Raw genomic sequence first — 6,655 nt, forward strand, 5'->3', positions numbered from 1 at the left:
CATCCTCGTATGCCTGTGGGTTACTCTAAAGAAACGACACTGTGAGCGACCTCTTCGAAAAGGCCTTCGCAAGCGACTTGGAGACAGCAGCAGCGCAGTGGAGGCACAGACCACTATCCTAGAGAGCAGCACAGTGTCTCTAGCAGCGATCGCTTCCCGGAGGATACTTAAGCCACACCGAGATTCCAGCAGGGAGTTTTGCCTTATAGCAGTACAACTCACTCAAGAGAGAGGGATGAGGGGTAGGGCTAATCTACGTGCGCTCACGCTCTGTGTCCCCGAGAAGGTTTCACGGAGCAGAATGCATCACCGACCGCTACCGCGTGTGTGCCCCAAAGAAGCCCTGCGCCGTGGGTGTTCTCAGGCCGACAGCGAAGACCTAGGTGTGTGCTGCACCCGCGCTCGGTGGTTCACACGTTGCGTGACCCTGTGCCTTTGGAAGATGTTCAGAGCGGGTGGCACCTGCGTGCTGCGAGCGCAAGAGGTGTAGAGTGTAGAGGCCTTTCACACTGGAGGAAGGGCTTGCATCTCATGGAGAGAATGTGTACGTCGCCCGGGAGATGGAGGCGCGCTCTTGACACCATTTCCTCTGCCCGTTTAAAACACAAGTGTTTGTACTCGATCTGGGCTGCCTGGTGAAACGCTTGGCGGTCCGCATCACCCTGAGCACCTTTCCTGAAGTTTTGATTCGTAGCTGGGTAAACTCGGGCTTCAGAGGCTTAGATGAGACCAAACGTGTTCAGCTTGTGGCGAAAGCCTTTGACCGGAGGCATATACGCTTGTGCTTGGGGCGAGGGCTAGGCAAGAACGTTTACACACTGGGTTTTTATCTTTACCCTAAGCTGTCCCTTTTGGCTGCAGCAGGCGGAGAGAACCCGCGGAGAGAGAACAGCTGCGAAGTGGATGCACAGAACAGTCACCTCGATACCAGCCCCGGGGTCCCAAGCAGCGAGGGGATGGAAAACAGGCAGCAGTGGCCTCACACCAGTGGGGCCACATCATCGAAAGGTGAGGAACCAAGCACGTGTGGCCTGAAACCAGAGGACCCACACCAACAAGGGGCTGGGAGTGAGAGGAAGGAGGAGCCTCACAACAGAAGGTCCATGGAATAAAAATATTTAGGAATCCAGAAGTTGGAACCCCTCAACAGGCGGACAGGAGCACCGAAGCTATGGGATCCTCGATACCAGCCCCGGGGTCCCAAGCAGCGATCCTTCCCCGGAGGGTACTTAACCCACCCAGGGATTCAAGCAGGGAGTTCGCCTTGTCCAACTCGCACAGGAGACTGGCATGAGATGTAGGGCTCATCTACTTGCGTTCACACTACGTGTGTGGCCCGGAGAAGTTCTCACGGAGCCGAATCCAGCACCCTTCCTCCACCACGTGTGTACACAAAGGAGCGCCGGGCAGTGGGTGTTCTCAGGCCAAGAGAGAAGCCCTTGTTCTGTGCTGCACCTGCTGGGTGGTTCAAAGGTTTTCTGACCTTCCGGCTCTGGAAGCTTCTCAGAGCTGAGGCTACGCCTGGGCTGCGAAAGCAGAGAGGCGTAGAGGCCTTTCACACTGAAGGCGTGGGCCTGTTTCCCATGGAGAAAGTGTACGTCGCCCAACCCCCACCCCCACCCCACCCCACCCCACCCCAACCCGCCCCCAGCTGGAGGCGTGCGGGTTGACACCATTTTGTCCTGCCCATGGAAAATACAAAGAGGCGTCCACGATTTGGGCTGTCTGGTGAAAGAATTTTGACTCGGCGGCACCCTGAGTACCTTTCCCGAAGTTTGCTTCCTAGCTGGTTAAACTCGGCATTCAGAGGCGAGATGAGAACAAACTTGCTCCGCGTGCGGCGAAGTGCCTTGATGCCCTGCCCTAAACGTTTGTGCTTCTGGCCAGCGTCACGCAAGTACTTTGACACGTAGGATTCTCACTTTTACTCCAAGCGGTCCCTGTTGGCTGAAGCAGTCGGCGTGTCTGTATCGCAGCCTGGGAGGCCGGGCGTTGGGGGAGTCTGCCAAGTGACTGGCCTCCATTTACAGCTAACTGAGAAACTGCGTCGAAGCTTTCGGGAGCCTCTTACAGGGAATGGTTGCAGTTCGGAATTGGAGACGGTGCTGGCAAACGTCAGCAGCTCCTCTCCCTCGGAGGGCTCTTGGTGTGCCGACTCCTAACAGCCACCACGGTCCCCAGCTCGTGAACGGTCCCATTGCGAGCCGGTCTCGTCCGTGAAAGAGCCACGTGAGGCTGATCTCCAACAGTCGGGCTCCACACCCGGAGCCTCTGGGACAGGGCAGTCCTGAGCCGATGTGCCCACCAGGGGACGCGACCGATGTTTACGTACCACAGGAAAGCGCATCAAGGCCTCGTGTTCTCCCCATGAAATGAACGTGAGCTTGAAGGGTGATGCGTCAGCGTGCACTGTGAACAGCTCGCTGGTACGCCTGTCTTTGCCCCCTCTCACGGTCTCACGCACCCGGGCTCAGTTCCGTGTAGGAATGCTGAGTGGGAGCGCCAGCCTCGCTTCTGGACTCTAAAGCCTTCCACCCCCTAATGGCAGGTTGTGTGTGTCTCTCACGTGGGGGGAGGAATGAGGTCGCCCACAGAGGTTCTGCCATGAAAGCTCTAAAGACGCACGCTGCTGAGGCGCTTGCTCCTCATGGAGCGTCCCCGAAGGCCAGAAGAATGCCGAAGCTCTCTTTCAAAGCTGCCGGACGCTCCGCCGTTTCTAGGCCTGAGATACGGACCTTGTGACGGCACTGTAACCCCGCGAGATTCAGGAGACATCGCCACAGTGCGAGTGGCAATCCGGAAGGAAGAACCTTCAAGGCGGAGTGTCCTTTCCTGTACAAAACGGCGCCCAAGTGGCTGAGGCAGGGAGCATTTTCCTTCACAGAACCGGCATCCTCGTATGCCTGTGGGTTACTCTAAAGAAACGACACTGTGAGCAACCTCTTCGAAAAGGCCTTCGCAAGCGACTTGGAGACAGCAGCAGCGCAGTGGAGGCACAGACCACTATCCTAGAGAGCAGCACAGTGTCTCTAGCAGCGATCGCTTCCCGGAGGATACTTAAGCCACACCGAGATTCCAGCAGGGAGTTTTGCCTTATAGCAGTACAACTCACTCAAGAGAGAGGGATGAGGGGTAGGGCTAATCTACGTGCGCTCACGCTCTGTGTCCCCGAGAAGGTTTCACGGAGCAGAATGCATCACCGACCGCTACCGCGTGTGTGCCCCAAAGAAGCCCTGCGCCGTGGGTGTTCTCAGGCCGACAGCGAAGACCTAGGTGTGTGCTGCACCCGCGCTCGGTGGTTCACACGTTGCGTGACCCTGTGCCTTTGGAAGATGTTCAGAGCGGGTGGCACCTGCGTGCTGCGAGCGCAAGAGGTGTAGAGTGTAGAGGCCTTTCACACTGGAGGAAGGGCTTGCATCTCATGGAGAGAATGTGTACGTCGCCCGGGAGATGGAGGCGCGCTCTTGACACCATTTCCTCTGCCCGTTTAAAACACAAGTGTTTGTACTCGATCTGGGCTGCCTGGTGAAACGCTTGGCAGTCCGCATCACCCTGAGCACCTTTCCTGAAGTTTTGATTTGTAGCTGGGTAAACTCGGGCTTCAGAGGCTTAGATGAGACCAAACGTGTTCAGCTTGTGGCGAAAGCCTTTGACCGGAGGCATATACGCTTGTGCTTGGGGCGAGGGCTAGGCAAGAACGTTTACACACTGGGTTTTTATCTTTACCCTAAGCTGTCCCTTTTGGCTGAAGCAGGCTGTGTGTCCGAATTCTACCCAGGGAAGCAGGCCGATGGGGGAGTCTGCCAGGCGACAGGCCTCCACTCTAGAGAACCGCGAGAATGCATCAAGGCCTTCGGAAGCCACTTGAAATGAAAGCCTCCTCTTCGGATTAGAAGCGTTTGGTAGCGGACTTCAGCAGCTCCTCTCCTTCAGGGTGCTCCAGCTGTGAAGACTAGTGAAAGCCACCACGGTCCCCGGCTTTTGAACGGCTCTTTCCCGTGTTGGCTTCATCCGTGGAAGCGCCGAGGGGGCTGATCTCGACAAATCGGGCTGCGCATCCTGAGTCTCTGTGGTAGGGCAGTCCTGAGCCAGCCAGTGTGCCACCCAAGGAATGGAAAGCAAATTTTCCTTACCCACAGGAAGGCACACCGAGGCCCGGTGTGTTCTCTGTGAGACTTACATAGGCTTGAAGGGTGATGCCTATAGTATATTGTGGAAAGGCTCGGGGTTACGACTCTCCTTCTCCCTCTCTCGGTCCCATACCGTGGTGCTCTCAGCTGTTGTGGGAATGCTGAGTGAGAGACACTGCCTCTGTGCTGGACTCAGAAGGCTTCCTCCCTTTATGGCCATTCTGTTCGTCTCTTACATCGAGGAGCAATGAGGGTGCGCACAGGTATTCTGAAATCAACTAACTGATGGCAGAGGATCCGGGGGAGCTGGTCTCTCGGGGGAAGGAGCCAAAAGGCCTGCCTTCTTAAGGTCTCCTTTAGAGCTCCCGGACACCCTGCCGTCTTAGGCCTAACAATTGGACATTGTGACGGCATGGAAACCCTGGGAACCCTAAGACACGGTGGTAGTTCGACTGGCAAGCTGGGTGCCAGGAACCTTCAAAGCACAGTGCGGTTTCATGTACGAAAGTGAGCCCAAGCGTCTGAGGCTGGTAGCCTTTCGCTTGAGAGGGTTGGTATCCTCGTGGGCCTGACGGCTACTTCCCTGTTTCCGGCACCCTCAGGAAACTCTTCAGAAGAGCCTTCAGAACCTGCGGAGAGAGAACAGCTGCGAAGTGGATTGTGAGAGTCTAATCCTGCCTGGGTTCCTCACTGTTCTGTGAGGTGGGCCCTCTGCTGTGAGGTCACTCCTGCCTGGCTGGCACACGACGCCTTTGCGACGTGGGCCCCCTGGTGTCTGTTGGAGCCTGCTGGGAGGCTCCTCCCCTCGGTGATGAGGGCCCATCTGCAGTCAGTCCCTAATTGCTGGGCTCCCCTACATTTCATGTTGTGCGCCCAGTGTTGCCAGGACACCCCTGCCAGGGACCCATCCCGAAGGGGATGTGGGCCTTCTGCTGTGAGGTCCCAACGGCTGGCTTGCTCACAATATCATGGTGTGGGGCCTTCTGGTGTGAGCTCACTGCGGCCTGGATCCCATAGCTTCGGTGCTCCTGTCCGCCTGTTGAGGGGTTCCAACTTCTGGATTCCTAAATATTTTTATTCCATGGACCTTCTGTTGTGAGGCTCCTCTTTCCTCTCACTCCCAGCCCCTTGTTGGTGTGGGTCCTCTGGTTTCAGGCCACATGTGCTTGGTTCCTCACCTTTCGATGATGTGGCCCCACTGGTGTGAGGCCACTGCTGCCTGTTTTCCATCCCCTTGGTGATGTGGGCCCTCTGGTGGGAGTCTGATCCTGTCTGGGTTCCTCATCCTTCTGTGAGGTGGGCCCTCTGCTGTGAGGTCACTCCTGCTAGGCACATGTCCCCTTTGCGACGTGAGCCCTCTGGTGTCAGTTGGAGCCTGCTGGGAGCCTCCTCCCCTCGATGATGAGTGCCCATCTGGCGTCAGGCCCTAATTGCTGGGCTCCCCACGTTTTCTCATGTGCGCCCAGTGGGCGAGGACACTCCTGCTCGGTTCCCATCCTCATGGGGATGTGGGCATTCTGCTCTGAGGTCCAAACTGCTGGGTTGCTCACAGTTTCATGAGGTGGGCCCTCCGGTGTGAGTTCACTCTGGCCTGGATCACATAGCCTCGGTACTCTGGGCAGCTTGCTTGGAGGTTCCAACTGCTGGATTCCTCACCTTTTTTTTTCTATGGTCCCTCTCTTGTGAGGTTACTCCTGCGTGCCACACTCCCAGCCCCTTGGTGAGGTGGGTCCTCTGGTTTGTGGCAACATGTGCTGGGTTCCTCGCCTTTCGATGATGTGGCCCCACTGGTGTGAGGACACTCCTGTCTGGTTCCCTTCCCCTCGGTGATGTGGGCCCTTTTGTGAGAGTCTGATCCTGGCTGGTTTCCCCACAGTTCTGTGAGGTGGGTCCTCTTCTGTGAGGTCACTCCTTCCTGCCTGGCAGGCTCACGTCGCCTTAGCGACTTGGGCCCTCTGGTGTCAGTTGTAGCCTGCCGGGAGCCTCCTCCCCTGGGTGATCAGGGCCCTCTGGCATCAGGCCCTAAGTCCTGGGCTCCCCATATTTTCTACTGTGCGCCCAGTGGTGCGAGGACACTCCTGCCTGGTTCCCATCCCCTTCGTGATGTGGGCCCTCTGGTGAGCATCTGATCCTGGCTGGGTTCCTCAGACTTCTGTGAGGTGGGCCTTCTGATGTGAGGTCACTCCTGCCTGGCTCCCACACGTCGCCTTGGTGACGTGGGCCCTCGTGTGGCAGTTGGAGCCCGCTGGGCGCGTCCTCCCCTGGTTGATGAGGTCTCTATGGCTTAAGACCGTAACTGCTGGGCTCCCCACTTTTTCTGATGTGCAGCCAGTGATGCTGGGACACTCCTTGCAGGTTGCCATCCTGCTGGGGCTGTGGGCTTTCTTCTCTGAGGTCCCAACGGCTGGGTTGCTCACACTTCCATGGTGTGGGCTCTCTGATGTAAGTTCACTCCGACCAGGATCCCATGGCCTCTGTGCTCCTGGCTGCCTGATGGGAGGTTCCAACTGCTGGATTCCTCACCC

The sequence above is a fragment of the Delphinus delphis genome, chromosome 21 (genome assembly GCF_949987515.2).
Source record: "Delphinus delphis chromosome 21, mDelDel1.2, whole genome shotgun sequence".
In the NCBI taxonomy this organism is placed as follows: domain Eukaryota; kingdom Metazoa; phylum Chordata; class Mammalia; order Artiodactyla; family Delphinidae; genus Delphinus; species Delphinus delphis.